This window comes from Podarcis filfolensis (genome assembly GCF_964270895.1).
Source record: "Podarcis filfolensis genome assembly, chromosome: 5".
In the NCBI taxonomy this organism is placed as follows: Eukaryota; Metazoa; Chordata; class Lepidosauria; order Squamata; family Lacertidae; genus Podarcis; species Podarcis filfolensis.
Genome location: NC_139608.1, coordinates 51,786,351 through 51,805,441, shown reverse-complemented (window position 1 = coordinate 51,805,441; position 19,091 = coordinate 51,786,351). Strand labels below are relative to the sequence as shown.

Here is a 19,091-nt window from a genome sequence, read left to right as displayed (position 1 = left end):
TTCTGAAAACAACTCTTGCTTATCGCTCTGCCAGTGAATCATGGAGCTGACTTGCTGACTTGCATGCCCTGTGACCCCCTCGCCCCCGATATATAGTAAATAACCAGAAAGGACAAGTGTAAGTGAGGCCTGGACAGGCCTTCTATTTATTCCCCAGGCACGGACCCAAGTGATACCTGCTGGTACAGTTGGCCCCATGGAGGTCCTGCACAGTAGCCTGCCTGAGATTGGCCAATTTACAGTCAGGCTATGATCTGACCAGGCCTCCCATCATGGGATTGTGAAGGGGGGGTGGTGCCAAGCCACAATGTCACCTGCCCAATGAAGCGGTAAGCTGACTTATGGAAACAGACCATGTGTCTGATAGATCATTGATCTGTGATCTCAGTTTGAGGTCAAATGCATCTGAACTGGAATCAAGCCTGGCTGACCCACCAAAAGCAGCCAGTCTCCACAGCAGCCCCTGATCCCCCCTAGGCCCCAGAAAAAAGAGCCCATGTAGGTTGCTGATGGAGCTGGGAAGGAATTTTGCCATATATAGATACTGTGTGTGTATGTTGGGCATTTAACATTTCAGAAGATTTGACAATGTCATAACTTGTGATTGGTGACAAAGTGGGGGGGGGGAGGCTACCCACAAACTCTTGTGCTTCCAATAATTGGGAACCATTCTTCACTAGAGAATAGCTACAAGACAGAGCCCAAAATTGGGAGCTATGGAAATCATAAGCAACTCATGACTTCCAGCTTCATTCCTAGTTTTCCCAGCAGGCCAGTTGGCCTGGTTTCCATCATCAGCAATGCAGCTATTGCTAACATCACAGTGTTTCTGTACAATGTGTGCCAAAGTTATGGAATCTGTATACAAACTCAATGAAGTTGGGATCCATCGTTGGTGTGTGTCTCCCTTTCTCCGTTGTACAAGAACATATTCAACAAATGTCTTCATGAAGACATCCAGAGGATGAAAAAATTTGAAAGCACTTTTGCTTTGGTTTACCTAGTTTATTATTTCAGACTTTGGATTTTGATTAAAACCATAGAATTTGGTTTGATTGCATGCAGCCTAAATGCAAATGTATTTCACTCATTAAAGATAGATTTTTTAAAAGAACAAAATGTAGTTTACAACAAGCCGGAAAGAACAATGCAGTTTGACCGTGGATTTAGTTGAGTAGAAGCCTGAAAATTCAGGGAATGGATTAATAGTCAGCAAAATAAATGGAAGTAACATTCTTTCCTTTCCAATATGGCTTTACATGTGAACCTGCTCAACTAGACTTGCTGAAGTCGAAAAGAGAGCAGAATGCAAGCAGTAAGCCAAACAGGAAATTGCATGCCCAATTTTGCAATCCCTCATCATCCACAAAGTCTCTTGGAAGTCAATGCTGTTGAAGCCCGATGTAATCATTTTATTTACTCCCTTATTTTTCAATGAATATGAATGCTCTAAACCTAGCAACAATGCCAAGTTTCAGTTGTGCATGGTATCTGCAGTATATCCTTGAAGTAACAAAGCACCAGAGATTACTTCACGTGTACAGATTATGCATTATTTGTGAGGTTGTCACTTGCACTGCTCTTTCTTTTGCAAGTGAAAGCATAAAACCATGTGATTAGCCATGACACACTATGTGTTGGGTTTTACCCAGATAAACGTCAGATTTAGATAATCCTACAGAATCTACGCCACATACTCTTAGGAACATGACTCTCTGAAGTTTAAGAACAAAAGAGTTTTCTCCCTTCCAAATTTTTACAGTGGTGCAACAGCATTACAGGATCAGGCAAAAGTTTAAGAACTTTCTAAGGTTTGCACCCCAAATTACTGGAGATTAAGATAAGAGCAAGTGGATTATGTTCAGTATGGAAAACTCTATTGAGCCATTTGAGAATACCGGTTTCTTGCTGTACTCATCTCAATGACAGCACATTACAGACTCAAGTGAAGAAAATATATTTATACCATGTTGGTTGAGACATCTGGATGAGCCGCTAGTAAAAAAAAAAGAACTGTGCTAGGGAAATGTGGGTTTTTAGTATTCATTGATAATATATTAATAACTGATGAGCTATTCATCATATGTGCTTACTGTTTAAAAAAATCATTTTAATAGGCACCCCAGCATATCTGCTGGTGAATCTTCTACTTCTTCCACCCAAGAGGTGAAACCAAGCTGATGTCCAAAGTGATGGTCCAGTAGATGAATCAGCTCCCACTCTAGTGAGGTTTGCTTAGAAGATATATTAATATTAATACGAAAAAGATAAAATAGTTAATATGCAGCCTGAACATTATACTCAACTTTTGGAGGGTTGTTACTAGGCGATTCAGCTACAATTGGATTATTGATCCTTCAAACTGAAGATACCAGCAGACATTGGTATGGTTTTTGGCTCTAGCAATCTGCCAGGCATTGGAAAGACAACTTTAATCCACCCAGTTTAGGATGGAAATGTGAGAGTAGAACAAAGAACGCCGTATCGTCCTTTGCCTTATACATCCAGCACTTTCTGATGACCCAGAATTTCCTTTCATTTACTTTTGACCAGTTGATCATTTAACCAGTCAAATTCTATATTTTAATTTTGTTTTCAAACTGATTCCCTCTGCCCCACATGGAATAGGTTTTCTCATCTGCTCTACAATATGTGTAACTCAGATTTCTAGATGTTTATTAGTACTTTTAACATCATTCATTTAATGTTTGCTGACATTTTCTCTTTGTGCTATTTCTATTGTTCAAACATTGAATTTTGTTTTAAATGTAAAAATTGCATTTAGAGGAGCAGGGGGACGATGAATTTATTTAGGATGCTTTGTAATGATTTTAAAAGAAAAATAAAACCAATTATGATTCAGGCATGAGAAAGTGAGTTCTGAACATTTTCATTCGTAATGATTACACATTCGATCCCGTAGCAATTTTACAGCAAAGCAAGCTGAATGTGGTTCTGACAATATGCAAAGGAGCTTGAGTTTAATGCATGCTGGACTAGTGGATGGGAATGAACTGGACTGTGAATCCCACTCTCCCACTTTATACTTAATTTCGAGTTATCAAATGTCCTAAAATATTGTGACTCCCTTTCCCATAGCTATATTGAAGGTTATTCAAAATTTAATATGTGGGATATACAAATGTGAAATGAAATAATTGCTGTATTTGAATGCCATGTTAGACTGAATGACACTTCAATCGTCTGATCTACCTAATGCTCTATATATCATACAGACAGAAGAAGCTGCTTTATATCAGCTCAGATCCTCAGCCCATCTAAATCATCATTGTCTACTCTGGCTGGCAGCAGTTGGAGGGAAAACGCATCACACAGCATTATTTGGCAATAAACTACATGATAACATCATGTATACAGAGTCAAAAGACAGGGATAGGAGTGCACTGGAACCAGAGTAATGTGCAGATTTAGGGCAGTGCAGGCAGTTCCCATCCGGAGGGTGCTGAGCTGAGGGGGACACAAAATAATAATAAATAAATAAGGAATAATTTGAAAATAAGAAGTATTGGGGGCGGGGGGAGGACATGCCGACCTTCTCCTTTAATTCCTCATGGAACAATGCTACAATTTCCTTGGGTAATAAAAATGGTGGTCACCAGCCAGCAGGCACTGGGGAAAGCTCTATTGCAACCGCTGTGAAATTAGTGATAGTGGGGGGGAAAGGTAAACCAGGAAAAAGGTTTCCATCCCTTTCCCTCCCCTCTGAAAAGTTCCCATTGGAAAACGTCTGCTGGGCATGGAACATTCTGTGAAAAAGCACTCCGGCTGAAGAACACAGTAAAACAGAGCACAGCATGTGCATTAGTTTTCCTGATCCTGACGATTGGTCCAGTTGTTCTGATTAAGGATGCATGCATCTGTCAATTTGGCAAATTGATCAGATGTGTGGACTACCCAGCCTCTTACCCATTTTGACTAACAGGCGTAAGTCAGTCACAGAGGTTTCATCCAAGAATTGGTCTCTGATCTCCCCATACCTCCAAGTGACAACTGCAGGGTTAGAATTGCAGCTGCTGTTTGCACGGCAAGACCCACAATATCAGTTAGCCTTGGTAAGTGGCAGTGGCAGAGGAAGGGGGTGCGGTAGGGGCAGGTTGCCCCGGGTGTCACCACTGGGGGGGGTGACAAAATGCCGGGCTGCACTCACCGCGGGGCCAGCAGTGCACCTGAACCACGTGTCTCTCCTGAGAAGCAGTGGCTTAGGTGTGCGCAGGTTCTGTGATGCCCAAACGCTCTGCCCGCTGCCTTCCCCTCAGCTGTAGGGTGGCTGAGTGGGAGGAGGCAGGCATGCTGGCTCCTTGGAGGTCCTGCAGAGTGTCCTGCCCCGGCTTGCCCCGCCCCGCAGGTGGCTGGCCCCACCTGCCACCCCAGGTGCCTGATTGGCTTGCTCCATTGCTGGTAAGTGGCCTGGGAGGGGAGAAGGTACTGACTGGCCTGATCGGCTCCTGCCCTCTTTAAGAAGGGTTGGATTTGCAACAATCAGCAGGTAAAACTTTTTGTGGCAAAGAGTTAAACATTATTACCACCTAATTAATTGCTGCAGGTCTAATGAAGGCTGATCGCCGAAGAATTGGTGCTTTGGAATTATGGTCTGGAGGAGACTCTTGAGAGTCCCATGGACTGCAAGAAGATCAAACCTATCCATTCTGAAGGAAATCAGCCCTGAGTGCTCACTGGAAGGACAGATCCTGAAGCTGTGGCTACAATACTTTGGCCACCTCATGAGAAGAGAAGACTCCCTGGAAAAAGACCCTGATGTTGGGAAAGATTGAAGGCACAAGGAGAAGGGGACGACAGAGGGCGAGATGGTTGGATAGTGCTCTTGAAGCTACCAACATGAGTTTGACCAAACTACGGGAGGCAGCGGAAGACAGGAGTGCCTGGCGTGCTCTGGTCCATGGGGTCACGAAGAGTCAGACACGACTAAACGACTAAACAACAACAACAATGTTAAAAGTTCAGCATTGGAGGTGACTGCTTTGAGTCCACCCCCACCCCCCCGTATTACTGCAATGCAGCTGTATTATTAATTATTGTTATTCCCTCCTCTCCTCTGAACAGAACCTTTCAAGAGTCCACATTTGGGGAACATGAATACTTTTCCCCATGGCTGCTGTTGAGACTCAGACGGCTGCAATGAAGAGTTTAAAACAAAAAACAAAAAACCCCAGTGATTTCACATCCTTAAGATGGAATGTTCCTAAGATGTGAAATGTGACAGGCATGGCTTTTCATTCTCAGGGACCCTCGGTTTATTCTTTTCAAAAAAGAAAAAGAAAAGAAAGAAGCTTACCTCTTTTGAGGTTGGATTACGCTCCTTGAAAGCATAATCTATATCAAGTAGTAGTGTGTGGGCACATCATCCTCAGAGAAGCAACCAGGACAATTTTTTAAAAAAGTCATAGAGGAAACCACATATGGATCTGTTCCCAATGATGATCTCATTCATAGTTTTAAAAAGTGAATTTAGCTAATGTGCATGATGTTAAATGATGCCAGAAAGGCTCTCAAACTTTGTGCCATGCAACTCTGTACATTAAGGGGGGAAAGGCTTGAGCCTCCTTAAGGTTACAGTAGCCATCTCTCAACCCAAATCTAGGAACAGAAAGATAAAAGGTGAGAAAGATTATATTAGTATTAGTATGCCCATGTTGAAATCTTGCTGAGCCATGATGACTTGGACTTGTAGTGACTGTTTCTTCGCCTAACTTTTGGTTGTATTTCCTTGAGCCTTGAAAACATAAACTGTATCAAGCTACACTGAATGATACTGCTACATACCCAGTCTGGGTTTGGAACAGTTGCAAAATGTGTGGTAAAGTCTACAAAAGTGTAATGCACATTTTAGATGTGTATTCTAAAGTAGTATCATGCGTTCTGTGTTCAATACTACTGTTTTATATATGAACACTATGGAGGAGGGAATTTAATGTCTCTGAAATTTGCAGATTTCCTTTTGATTCCCATATACTGTACCTATTACGGAATTTTCCAATGCAAGCGTAAGAGGATTTTGAAGGTTCACCACTAGTCACACAGAGTTTTTATAGATTATTGCAACCATGAGTATCTTCTATCAATAAGAACATTAAATATGATACCAGTTTTTATTGTGGAATTAGAAAAAGCTGGTCAGCTACACTGCTGCATTCATAGGTTCAACAGGAAGGGGCATGAGAACAAGAGCCATTGCCTTGTGAATGGCAATTCCCGCCCCCTCCAAAAAAGTACACTATCCTTCTTTTCTTCTTCCTTATTTTCCACTCACTCTTTTGGTCACTTCAGTAATTGTGGGTCATCATGGCTACCCAAATTTGGCTGCTACTATTGGTAAAGTAAAACGGTTTAACTGCCAATACTCCCAGCTGCAAGTGTGCTATGGCTGATTGCTGCAGCCATCTGTAGAAAAGAAAACCTTAGCCAGTTCAGGAAGAAATTCATAGCTCTCAAGAAATAGCATTACATCTGGATAGTCAACAAGATCATACGCCAACATCTATCGGTGAAATTATGTCTGGAGGGTGGGGTGGGGGAGTAGCCAAAAAATAAGTGCTGAATTTCTCAGATGACATTAGGAGTGGCTTTTAGGGATATAGGTAAGAAATGCATCATTTTTGAGTTAGTGTAGCTAAGGCAAAGCCCATTGTTCAAGTCCAGAGAAATAGTATAATGTAGACTAGAGAGTCATCAAGAAGTGTTGTCCCACTGAATTATTGAGATAGAAGGCATCCAGTTCCCACTAAGTCATGAAACATATGAGGTAACCAATCTATCTCAGGCAAACCTACCTGACACGGATGTTGTAGTGATGAAATAGGAGGGGGCAGAGATAAATGCACATGAAAATGATGCATATTGGGGCAAACCACCAACAGCAACCATATATGTTAATGCAGTTTGAGCTGGTGGTGATTGGTCAGGAAAGAGATCTTAGGATTGTGGTAGACAGCATGAGGAAAATGTTGGCCCAGTGTGTGGCAGCTGTGAAAATGAATTCCATGTTAGGAATCATTAGGAGACAGACTGAAAATGAAACTACCAATATCAGAATGCCTTTGTATAAATCTATGGCAGGAGTGTGAGCTCCTGGGGACCAAGTCCTTTTGGCATGCCCCCCAATATCCAAATATCCATGTCCAAAAAGCACGGAGGTGAAGCACAGAGCTTTAAAATGTGTGTGGGCAGGTTTGTGGTGGAGAAGGCTACAAGTGCTTAGTAGTCATGATGGCTATATTATTGTCAGCATTGGAGGCAGTGTGCCTCAGAGGCTGGCAATCACCTGTGGGAAGAGTGCTGTTGCGCTCATGTCCTGATTGTGGGTCTTTCCATAGGCATCTGGTTGGCCACTGTGGGAAGAGCTTGCTGCAACAGATGTTAGATGGGTCTTTATTCTGATATACACTGCTTTAAACTCCTCTGAGAAAATGGTGGGATATAAATGTTCTTTATTGTTGGCATCCATCTGTCTCAAGAGACAATGAAAGAGTGTGCCGTCAGAGTTAAAGTCAAACTGTCGGAGAGTTTCAATACCTGCTGTGGCTGCAAAAACTAATATGGGAGAGACATGGTTTGTTGCAGCTGGGGCCGATAAAAGCGCCCAGTTTTGTTGGTGCAGATGCACCATGGTGTCCATTCATAGATGAGTCTTAACAAAGCGGGTATCTCTGTTCCATGAAGCTTCCTGGTTTCCTGGAAGTGAAAATGTCAACCTTCCTTCTCCTCCTCTGTCTTTATTATACCCATGTTTCCACCACAAGGGCAAGATTCAAACCTGACATTGACAAGGCACAGGGTTTATTATGACAATGTGGTGGCTAGAACTTGCAGGGCCATTATTTCACTGCCTACTGTATTTTTTAATTTTCCTGTGATAGAAGAAACTATTCATTTTGGTGGGTTATGGGAGAAAGAGAGAGGGAGGAGGGACGGAGAGAGAGAGAGACTGGATTGTTCCAAAAATGTAAAGCAGGATCAGCAGTGAAAGATGTTGAAGTGGCAGCATTTCCCTGAGAAGCAGCCAACTTAGAAGTGGGATGTGAGATTAGTGTCATCAGGAGCTGCTGAAAGAGCTGCGGAGGCAGCTTCTGATGGGGCACTTTCCCTTTTAGTGCAGCCTGGGAAGAAGAAGAAGAAGAAAAAAGAGTGCAGCAGAATTGTTTAGAAAACTCCCTTTGAAATGTTTCCCATCTGTGTCCCTACAATATGGTTTTGCTCCTAAATCTTCTCTATATGTTCAAGTGACAGGAAGATTATTACATGCAAAATGTTCTCTCTCTCTCTCTCTCTTTTACACCCCTGAGTGTTGTTAATAGGGCTGAAACATTAGTGGTGCAGTCCAATGCATGCCTGCTTAGAAAGAAACCAAACCAAGTTCAAGAGGACTTACTTCCAAGTAAGGGCATAAAGGATTGCAGCCTTATCTAACAGCCTTGCCTCTGAACCCACTTGCCATTGGCTGATCTTGCAGGCAGACTAATTCAAATTATTCAGCCAGAGGGAGAGAGCTACAAGGTCTCCCTCTGCCTGGAATTTCTGGCTGTTGTGGCTACTGTGGTGGCCGGCTGGCTCCGTCCTGCCAAGCCACCGACTGATGAGGAAAGTGGTACTCTTTGGGCCTGTTCTGGGGGGTCCCTCAACTCTCTCAAGGTGTTTTTGCAGAAGATGCTGGGTGATGCCGTGGGGAGGGGATAGTGGCAAAAAATGCCTCCCATCCTCTTCCTTTAGCAGATGCCTCTGCTGAATCAAAAGCATAACAGGCATAACAGGATGACACCCAACAATCTCGTGTTCTGCAGCAGCCTATGTTTTTGTTCCTTTCCCATTTGTGTTTAACATTTAAAGCACAATTAATCAATCCGCAAAGCATACAGCTATCTTTTGTGCTCCCAATACACTATAAAAATGCCAGGAAGAGTTCACGGTGTTGGCCTTTGAACATTTATGGCCAAGTGTGTGATTACCTGGAAAGTCTCATTCATAATGAGCTCCTCTGACACTTAGAAAGCATTTGTACAGCATCATAAGAAATGTGCAATACTTTCTCTTTTACGAAGTAATTATTAATGCATAGTTTCTTTCAAAGGATCAAGGAGTTACATTCCTTCTTTTTCCTTTAGATGATATAGACCAAGGTTTAATTATGTTCACCAATTCTTGATAATCACTATCTCCCTTGGAATGCACATATTCAAAGGGGAGGAGTGAAATAATCCAAATGTATTCTTATGAAAAGAAAAGGAGCTTTCCCCCTTGCTGAGGAACTGGAGTGATTTTAAATAGTCTTGCATGTTAAAAAAACATGTTTCTTTTATGACTGCATTCTGTCCAATCTGCAACTGAACGCCACATATGCTCTCCTCATGCTACTATAAGGAATTATCGAGGCAAACATTTTAAAGTTCAACTACTCAAGTTAAGTCAATCCCACTGCATTCCCACCTCACTTCTTGATGAACTGTTTACTGAGCATTCATCCCAATTTGTTTGAGGGGAGATTATCCAGTCTAGTCAAGCAAATGTTGCCCAACACTTTCATGTAGGCATTTGGAGGTCCAACATGCTGGTAAAGTTTAAGGTTTAAGGTGGCCCTCACAATCCATCCTCCATCAAAAACAAAGCCATGTCCCCCACACTCATAATATTCTTAGGTGTGTTCCTTCTCCAGTCTTCAGTGAGTGACTGCAAGTGGGAAAACAGAAAAAGGTTCTCCTTTTCCTTCCACTCTGCAAACACACACACACCCTTCCACAGATCATAGAATCATAGAAACATAGAGTTGGAAAGGACCCAAAAGTCATCTAGTCCAACCCCGTGCAATTTAGGAATCTTAGCTAAAGCATCCATGACAGATGGCCATCCAACCTCTGCTTGAAAACCTCCAAGGAAGGAGATCACACAGATCCTTCTGGTGCCACCTTAACTGAAGAGGATGCAAACAGCAGCAGCAAGCCCAACAACCAGGCAGAAGCTGATTGGCTTTGCATTTTGCTTTGCTTCTCAGATTTTCCCAAGACCGAAGAAATCTGAATCCATGCTACCAAAATGGAGGATGGGTTCTGCTTGAAGGTAACATCATGTGAACGATGCCTAGAGATCTTGAACTCAAACATCCTCAAACTCAAACAGTATAGCCCAGTGTGGACAAACCCTTAGGAGCTTCAAAAGAGGAATCAATGAATTTATGGAGGAGAAGGCTTTTGATGGCTGCTTGTCAGGGTGATGATACACTATGTCTAGGATCTGAGGAAGCATGCCTATGGATATCAGTTGCTAGTCCACAGAAGCAAGAATGGACTACTACCCTCATGTACTGCTTTTGAACTTTCCAAGGGTATCTGGTTTGCCGCTATGAAAATTAGATCTGGCAGGGTTCTTCTTAACAGCATTCCAGCACTGTACCCTGCCAGAATGCAGTTGGGACCTTCCATGTCTGAATGTTCCTCATTAAAAACAACAATCTATGCGCAACATAAACTAGCCAATCAAGGAGAAAGCTAGGGTCCCTCACACTGCTTATAGGGAGTTATTGTTTACGTATGCTACTATGTTATGTATTTTTGTGTTTGTACATTTGGACTGCCCTGTGGTCCTTGGATGCAGGGCAGTATAGATATGAAATGAATAAATTTCTAAGCAGAGAGGTTTGGATCAACAAGGATGTTTGAGTGGGCCCAAGACATGGTCTGAAGGTACCTTCAGGTATAGGGTGGTATATAAATTCAATTAATAATAATAATAATACATGATGCAGCGATCTTGCTGAAACTTAACAAGTTTTTTGTCTGGTTAAAGCCTAGATGAGTATCTAGAAACTTAGGGTTTGCCACCATGAGCTGTGTCATGGAAGTACAGATAGGTAATGGATAAATGAGGGCTATATTAGTTCAAAGCAGTGTTTGAAGTACAGTGGTACCTCGGGTTACATATGCTTCGGGTTACATACGCTTCAGGTTACAGACTCCACTAACCCAGAACAGAAATTGTGCTCCGAAAGCGCAGCAGCAGCAGGAGGCCCCATTGGCTAAAGTGGTGCTTCAGGTTAAGAACAGTTTCAGGTTAAGTACGGACCTCTGGAACAAATTAAGTACTTAACCCGAGGTACCACTGTATTAGGCACCAAAAATATGGAAGACCGCCTCCACCTCTACTGACTCTTTTGGGTGTTAAGATCAGCAGAGGGGACCTTCTTGCTAGTTTAACCACCCTCAGATGTTTGGGGAGTGATGACTCAGGAGAGAGCATTTTCTGTGGCAGTCCATAAACCATGGAATTCCTTCCCCACATCTGGCATCTTCACTGTATAGTTTTTGTCTTATGCTGAAGGCAAACCTTTTCAGTATGACCTTCGACAGCCTCTTCTTCTGATTTTAAATTATTTTAACTTCTTTCAGTATTGCATTTTTATATTGTTGTAACCTGCCCCAAGACCTTAACAGTGAAGGGTAACAGTGAAGGTTAAGAAATCAAATAAATACAATAAATAGATTCATATCCAAGGTTTCTTGCCGGCATATGGGCGGAATAACAAAAAAAGAGTGTAGATAATATTGTGTGAGGATTTGAGAGTTGGTAGTTTTGATTCTGAACTCAGATACATGACAACATTGTCCTCATATTGGACGATTTATTTGTACAGTTAGCAAATTAATCCATCAAGTCAAAATAAATGTTAACTCTATGGTTCCCCATTCACTTCAGAGGAGAGAGTTAGCCTATGAAACTGAATGGGGGACACCATAGTTGAATATGGTGACAAAAATCAGAGTTTAGATACGTTAACCAACTATCACTGCAAATATATATATATATGTGTATGTATGTATGTATTCATGTATGTATGCATATATATATATATATATATATATATATATATATATATATATATAGTAGTGCCAAGCTCCTTAAACAATTTAGAGTTAGGTATCTAAAGAGAAGGTTGGGATTTAAGATTCGTTTTTCATTCAAACTTACCTAATTTGCACTTTCAGAAACCATGCAAGACTTGAAACACAACCATCTTTCAAAATTCGCACTTCTCCAATTTTTGCAGTGCATGCTCCAGCCAAGTAATGTGTGTACAAAAATGCATGTACCAGAGAAATTTGTGCAGAGAAAGTCACATATTAGTGACATCAGCATACAAAAATGCATTGCATTAAGGACCAATTGCTTTCTAGAAATGTGTATATTAGGCAAAATTGCATACAAATGTGCATTTAAGGAGAAATTCACACTAAGATACCTGCGTGCTTTCATGAAGACTTCAGAAATACATATTTGCAAACTGATGTGGAAATGTGGAGAACTAAACCTAAGATTGAAAAAAAAGTAGAAACCCTGAAAAACTGAAATTTGCATATTTGCCCATCCTCAGCCATGGCCAATGTACTTTTGTGAAATATATTGGACTTGTTCCTCAGGAAAGGTGTATGCTCAGCCTCACATTCACCTCTACATGGTGCTGTTCCTGTTGGGATAAGCTACAGATTTTTTTTTTCTAGATGAAAGGAATTTAAAATAATGCAAATACCTCTATTTGTCTGAGTTTTCTTTTAGGGGAAATATGTTGCAGTGGGGAGAGATCTAATATAATTGTTATATACTCATAAAAATGAGCTCAGCTTTAAACAGTCGTCTAACCCATTTTGTTCTAACATCTAGCAAACTCCAAGAAAATCTCTTTTTACACAATCTTTTGGATATGTCATTTGCCATTTATATTTGATGGCCTTAAGGGGGAAAAGTTATGAAAAGGTATTAATGCAAGTAGATAATAAAGCTGCATTCTATAAATCTATAGCAGCTTAGAGTAATCATTAAAGCATGCAAAACTCTTTCATCTATTCAAAAATATGCAGTGCACAGAAAGCCTGCTAAGGTGCATGACAAGTCAGAGTTAAATATATATTAATAAATGAATTAGCTTCATAAATAATAGCCATAATGACATTTTAGGAGACAATAAGTCTGAGGATTGTCAGAAAATGGTTGATGTATGAGCTTCACGTCTCAGTGATTCTTCAAAATGAATAGGCTTTGTGGAGATAGTTCAGACCCGCGACCAGCCTATTTCCTTGAATAATTTACTTGTTGTCAATTTGTACAGCCACATTACACATGCAAATTGTGTTGCCTATGCAAACACCACTTTGAGATGATAAAAACAAATTTACGAAGGCTATAGAGGAAGGATTTATTTCACTTTCTCGCCCAGGTCAAGCAATACATGTATCTGACGATTGTGTGTACCCAATTTTGTTGTAATTATATCAGCAAATTATTCTTTATAATCTTATTATTTTTAGCAGTCTCCTTGTGCTTGGGATAATTAGCTTTCTTCACTCAGTGTAAAAACAATTCAACTTGCCAGCGAGGCAGGGCACAGCTCCATTATCTGTTTTGGGTTTAAATTTATTCCCTATATTCTTGGACACTTTGTGTAAATTAAAAATTTCATAGTCCCTAATACTGTACACGCTGTTCATTCAGTGATGAATTAAGGTCCCTAAACCTCTACGTTTGCTATTAGATATCTCACCCACTTTATATGTTAATCTGTGCTAATGAATTCCACAACCCCTAGCCACAGCGAGATGACTAAAATTATTACCACTTACAGAGATATGCCTTTTTCATTTAAAGTTCAATTCAAATTGCTCCCATAAACAGTCTGCCACACAAAGATACCTCCTTTAAAGGAGAGTTACTTACCTGTAAGTAGAGTCTTCTGAAGGTAGCATTATCTTTGGATACACATTCCAAAATCACGTGACCTCTGGCTTCATAGCATGGGAAAACGTTGCTCCGAGCTCAGGAGACACACTTGCCAACTTGTGGAAATCCAAATGGAAATTTCGACTCCTCCCCTTGACCTTGGATTCCCCTCCCCCTGCCTTTACTACTTGACCTGCGATGAAAGGACAGCCATTTTTGCATTAATGAGGATAACATCCTAAAAGCATGGCAGAAGCAACAACGTGAAGATGCTGCCCACTGACATGCTTGGAAGCAGAATAGTCGGAATCAGTGTTCAGCTGGCTTTTTTTGTCCTATTCTGCACATTCCAGTGTTGGCTTCTCCTTTGAGGTCTGTTTGAAAGACATCAGCTCACCTACCTAACTGTTCAGATGGACCACTTTTATCTTAATTGTTTTGCAAAGTTTACTTTATCAACGGCACAACCATGTTGCATTTTTTTTAAAGACCCAAGAACTGAGGTTGCCAGATCAAATCAAAGAACTTAGTCCCTTCGTGATCCACATCCTGGCTGGTCAGGGTTGTATTGTGAAGTGTTTGGATTTGATTTGATTTGATCTTAGATAGCCTTAGACCCCAGGAACATTGGTTAGGGGGCTTTAGTGAAGGTGAAACTGAATGGAAATAGCAGATTTCAAAATGAGAAATGCACTTTATTACCCTAAAAGTGCACAGTCTATTATGTGAATATGATTGAGGGCATGATAAATTTCAGATTGAGCTCAGGAAAAAAAGTTATTTTCTAGTTTGGGGTTGGGGTGGGGTAACTTGCATTAGCTAATCCTATTCCAAATCAAGACAAAGAGAGCTAAACAAAGTGGGAAGGGTTCAATAACTGTTATGTATGTATAATGCAGGAATTGAAAAAGATTTCTGGGTGTTTAAATGCCATAGTAAGAAGGGCTCTACCGATGCCTTTTTGGCAGGAAAAGCAAAGCAAAAATTTAACCCCCTCTTGTTCGTCCATAATTCACCCATGAAAACAGCATGAAAGAATTGTTTGCTGAAATACCCACCCAGATTTTATCATATGGTATGAGGCTGAGGCTGGTGGGGCACTGCCCCATTTACAGTAATAGACAGCCTCCACAGTATATGCTTAAATCCTGTGGTCCCCCAAAACATCTGGGCTGCTGCATCTGTACTAGTTGCAAGCCTTTGCTGATATTCCACTACTGTGCTGGCATTTTGGCTGTGATCTGTTCCTGCTGCCAATATGGGAGGTTTTTTTGGCAGAGGGAGAGAAAAGTTGCTAAATGAATGGAAAAGCTTTCATTGCTAGCAACATAGGGAATGATATATGTAGATCCCTGACAGTACAGTGATGAAAATGGTGGCTACTTACTTGGTCATCGTCTGATCTTCCTCAAGGTCTGCACCGCAATTTGTGGAATAGCACTGACAAACCAAGGAATGGATCTTATTACCAGCGTAACCAGTCTTGGCATATGGCTATAATTATACTGTGTTTTGTGTTGTGCAATTTTTGCACTTAGCAGTACTCCCTATGACCTAAATGATTTTAGAATCCCATTACATTGCAGAAACTTCACTTTCCCCAAAAGCATAAAGTCTCTTTATCTATCTATTAAATGTTGATTTGAAAGTTATTGTTTCAAAGGATTAATACAAATGTCTAAAAAGTAAGTGGCATAGTAAAAGGGCAGTAACATTTTAAAGGTCATTTTATTGTCTTTGCATCTCTTTCTAAAATCATTAGTATTCGTTTTCAGCAGGGTTTTTTAAAAAAACATGCACACCATCACGCTAGACAATTTCCCATTATGTTCACAAAAATGAATACAGGGTAGATACTATACTAACACAATGACTGTAATCTACTAATACAATAAGTTCTTCAAACTATGTTTAAACAAAAACTCTGTCCTTGATTATTTCAACTTATTTCCAAAACACTATCTAAAATGAAGAAAATTAATATTTCCCCCCCAGATTTTTGAATGAAAGGAACTTTGGATTCATTCCTTGCCACCTACTGTCAAGAGCATCTAGTGACGAGTGATTATTTAGTTAATTTATCTTAAATATACATTTTAACATCAGGATTATATAATTTGTCACCTTTTGTGCAAATAAGTGCATATGTAAATTCCAAATAACATTTATTTCTATCTAACTGTGAAGTCACCAAGCACTGTTCCAGTCAACCCGTTGACAAGAGAGAAATTGTTTAGTGTGAAGTTTTAAAGAAATCCAGAATATATCTGACCAAATTACCTGACTTTGTCAAGTTTGTAATAATATAACAAGTAAAATGAACTCAACTGTGATCCTTATGATATCAAAACTTTTTTTTTGCTCAGATTATCAACATTTCTTTGTGGAACAAGAAACAGAGGGGAAAGATGGATGGGTAGGAATGGTCAAAATTCTCATATGATTTCAGAGGAACATATAATGGTGGAGAGAGGAGACTGAGCAGCCATGCTTCAGAAGCACTCTGCTTACCAAGCTTGTGGGTTGGATAACTACTGTGAATGAGACAGAAAGAATCAGAAGTTTTACAAGAACAACGAAGGTTACCTCCAGACTATTAAGGCTACCTCCAGGCATTGTTAGTGGGTGGTTCCCTAGACTGGATGGATGGGAGGCGGCCTGTTGAGGTACGTAGATTAGGGTACTCCAGAATCCTTTGCTGTCACTTGAGGCTCAGGTGGCCTCAGTGGTGTGGAGTGCCTTCCATCACTTTTGACTGATGGCCCAGCTGCTCCCCTATCTGGACCATAGGCACCAATTCTATGGCACCTTGGTCCCTTTGCCCCCTCCAATAAAATATTGAAGGGGGCTGGACCCCTCAATATTTTCTACAAGTTGGCACCTCCCTCTCTCCTCCCTTCCTTGGGCAGCCAGCTCCCCCAGCCGGGCACCACCCTCTTTTCCCAGATTGCCTCCTATGTTTGGTACCATTTTCAAGTGTTTCTAAGCCAAGCCAGGTGGGAAAAGGCAGGCAGGCAGTCTGAACAGTAGGAGAGGCAAGTGGTTGGCAGGTGGGGTAGGGAGGAGAAGCAAGTGAGCAGGCAGAAACTTCTTGTGCACAGGCAGGGGGCAAGAGGTAAGCGGGTGGGGGGCAGGGGGAAGGGGGGAAGGGAGACCTGCCCTCAGTTGCATGTGACAGAGGAAGGTGCTCACTGCAGAAGTACAGGGAGTGGGGAGCAGTGGGGGTGGGGGCCCCTGCTTCACCCACCTGCTTCGTCCACCTTTGAATCTCTCCCTCTCAGTCTGGTAGCATTCCTCTGCTCTGATACACTTACTAGTCAATCATTATTATTTTTATTATCTGCTGGAGATTTCATCAGATAAAAATGACAGGTATGGGACAAAGTCTGGATGTTTCAATCTCTCAGAAGATGTTAGGAAACTATCTTATGCCACTAGTCCATCTACATCAGCATTGTCTATATTGACTGGCAGTGGTTCCAAAGAGATATATTTCCTAAGTGGAGATGCAAGAGGTTGAACCTAGAACTCTTTGCATGAATATGTATTGTGCCGTTGAGCAACAACCCCTCCATTAAGCACCAATATGACATAGCTGCAAATGAAGAAATTCTAGTTCCAGTTTAACATCATTGTCTGCATGACTGCCTTTTATTTTGTAGAACCATTTCCTTAGTTGTGGCATCTGGATTTGTTCCCCCACTCAGTTCCCCCCCCCCTTTTTCTTCTTTTTTCTTTTTGCCAAACAAGCCAAATAGACATGATATGTTGTTGTTGGTGGTGGTGGTGGTCGTGGTGGCGGCGGTATCAGTCTATCTTGATAGACAATGGAGTGCACCTCCAGGGGTGAAGACAAACCACTGTGTTATCAGCACCGAAGTGACCTCTCTGGAGCACAGGCCTGGGCAGTGTGTATGGAGGCCGTGGTCTGCCCAGGCAATAAGATCCCCCTCTCAGCCTTACGGATGTGGTCCAAAGGAAAGCAGAGCAATATGTTTGGCACTAGCTTGGCTGTAGTTACCAGAAGGAAGTGTACCATCCAGCCATCTTAAGGACTCTACTCTAGATTTCTGTAGGGTTTACTCCTTAGCTTTTTCATCTTCTGAAGATGCCACAAGGCAGTGGAGGTTTAGGATCAGAGTTTTCATTTTCCTATATGGACTGTAGTGAATGCTAAATAAGCACGTTGCCCAGTAGCAACAGCACCACCATCCCCTTGTTGAAAAATGTGGTCTGGTTTGCTAATGTTCTTTTGTGTATCACACACTCTGCTACGGCGCAGGTGGGTAGATTAAAGTGAAAACTGGCACAGATGTATGATTTGCACAACACCCTGCCTTTTTATAGTTTGTGGCATTAAAATTTCCAGTAGTAGCATTAATAACTCCATAGCCTGTGCTTTAATTATGGTGCTTTGTTTTATGTTTGGGAGAATTCATGGCACATGACTCTTTCACTCATATAAATGATTGTTTGGATGAATACCAAGACCAGAATTTTAAATGAGAAAGGATGTTAGCTCTACTGACTTCAATAAATAGATCAGATGTCAAGCATTTAAGATACGGGGACTACTGTTGTGGCCAATTTGAGCTAACAAATGTATGTTTCTGTGCATGTGTTGAACTGGTGGGTCCAGAGTGTGGCGAATGTGCCATTAAGTGCTTGCTAGGGCACAAGGAGAAGGGGATGACAGAGGACGAGATGGTTGGACAGTGTTCTCGAAGCTACCAGCATGAGTTTGACCAAACTGTGGGAGGCAGTGGAAGACAGAAGTGCCTGGCGTGCTCTGGTCCATGGGGTCACGAAGAGTCGGACACGACTAAACGACTTAACAACAACAACCTTTAAAGAGGAGGTTGTGCAACTTTTTCTGAAAAGATCACCCTGGATGCAGAAACATTTGACAGTTACCTCCTATTTCCTCTCTTTTGGAGGAAAGTGCTTGAGAGGGTAGTGGTGGCCCAACTTTAGGGACTCTTGAAGGAAACCAATTATTTGGACCCATTAGCTAACCGGCGGGTCCTGGTGGTGATGGCAACGATGTTTTGAACATCACCAATGCAAAAGGCAGCTTGTAAAGGTTCTTAAACCTCTCTCGGCTGTCTTCACCAGTTGATTTTTTTCCCCTTTTCTTCTCTGCTTCATCATCATCACACCTCCTGAATTTCATCCTTAAAAACAACACCGGTCCTCATTTTTGAATTCCGGGGGTCAGATGTATCAAAAAGAAGCTGCTTTCTTTATCTGAATGGTTTACACCAGCTCCTCTGTCACTTCCACCTCACGCCTGAAAGGCTATAGAAACGAAACCCGGAAGTTTTGTGAGAAAGCTATTAGGACTGCAGCCTTTGGAT

At 41.5% G+C, this 19,091-nt stretch overlaps 1 long non-coding RNA gene across 1 annotated transcript; it reads right to left on the bottom strand.

The window, feature by feature from the left end:
- Positions 1-13,799: 13,799 nt before the first annotated feature.
- LOC310763905 lies at positions 13,800-18,940 on the bottom strand. Its single transcript, XR_014548906.1, has 3 exons — positions 18,580-18,940; positions 15,122-15,174; positions 13,800-13,927 (listed from the first exon to the last, which is right to left on the bottom strand). It is a non-coding gene; the product is annotated as an uncharacterized lncRNA (long non-coding RNA).
- Positions 18,941-19,091: the final 151 nt, after the last annotated feature.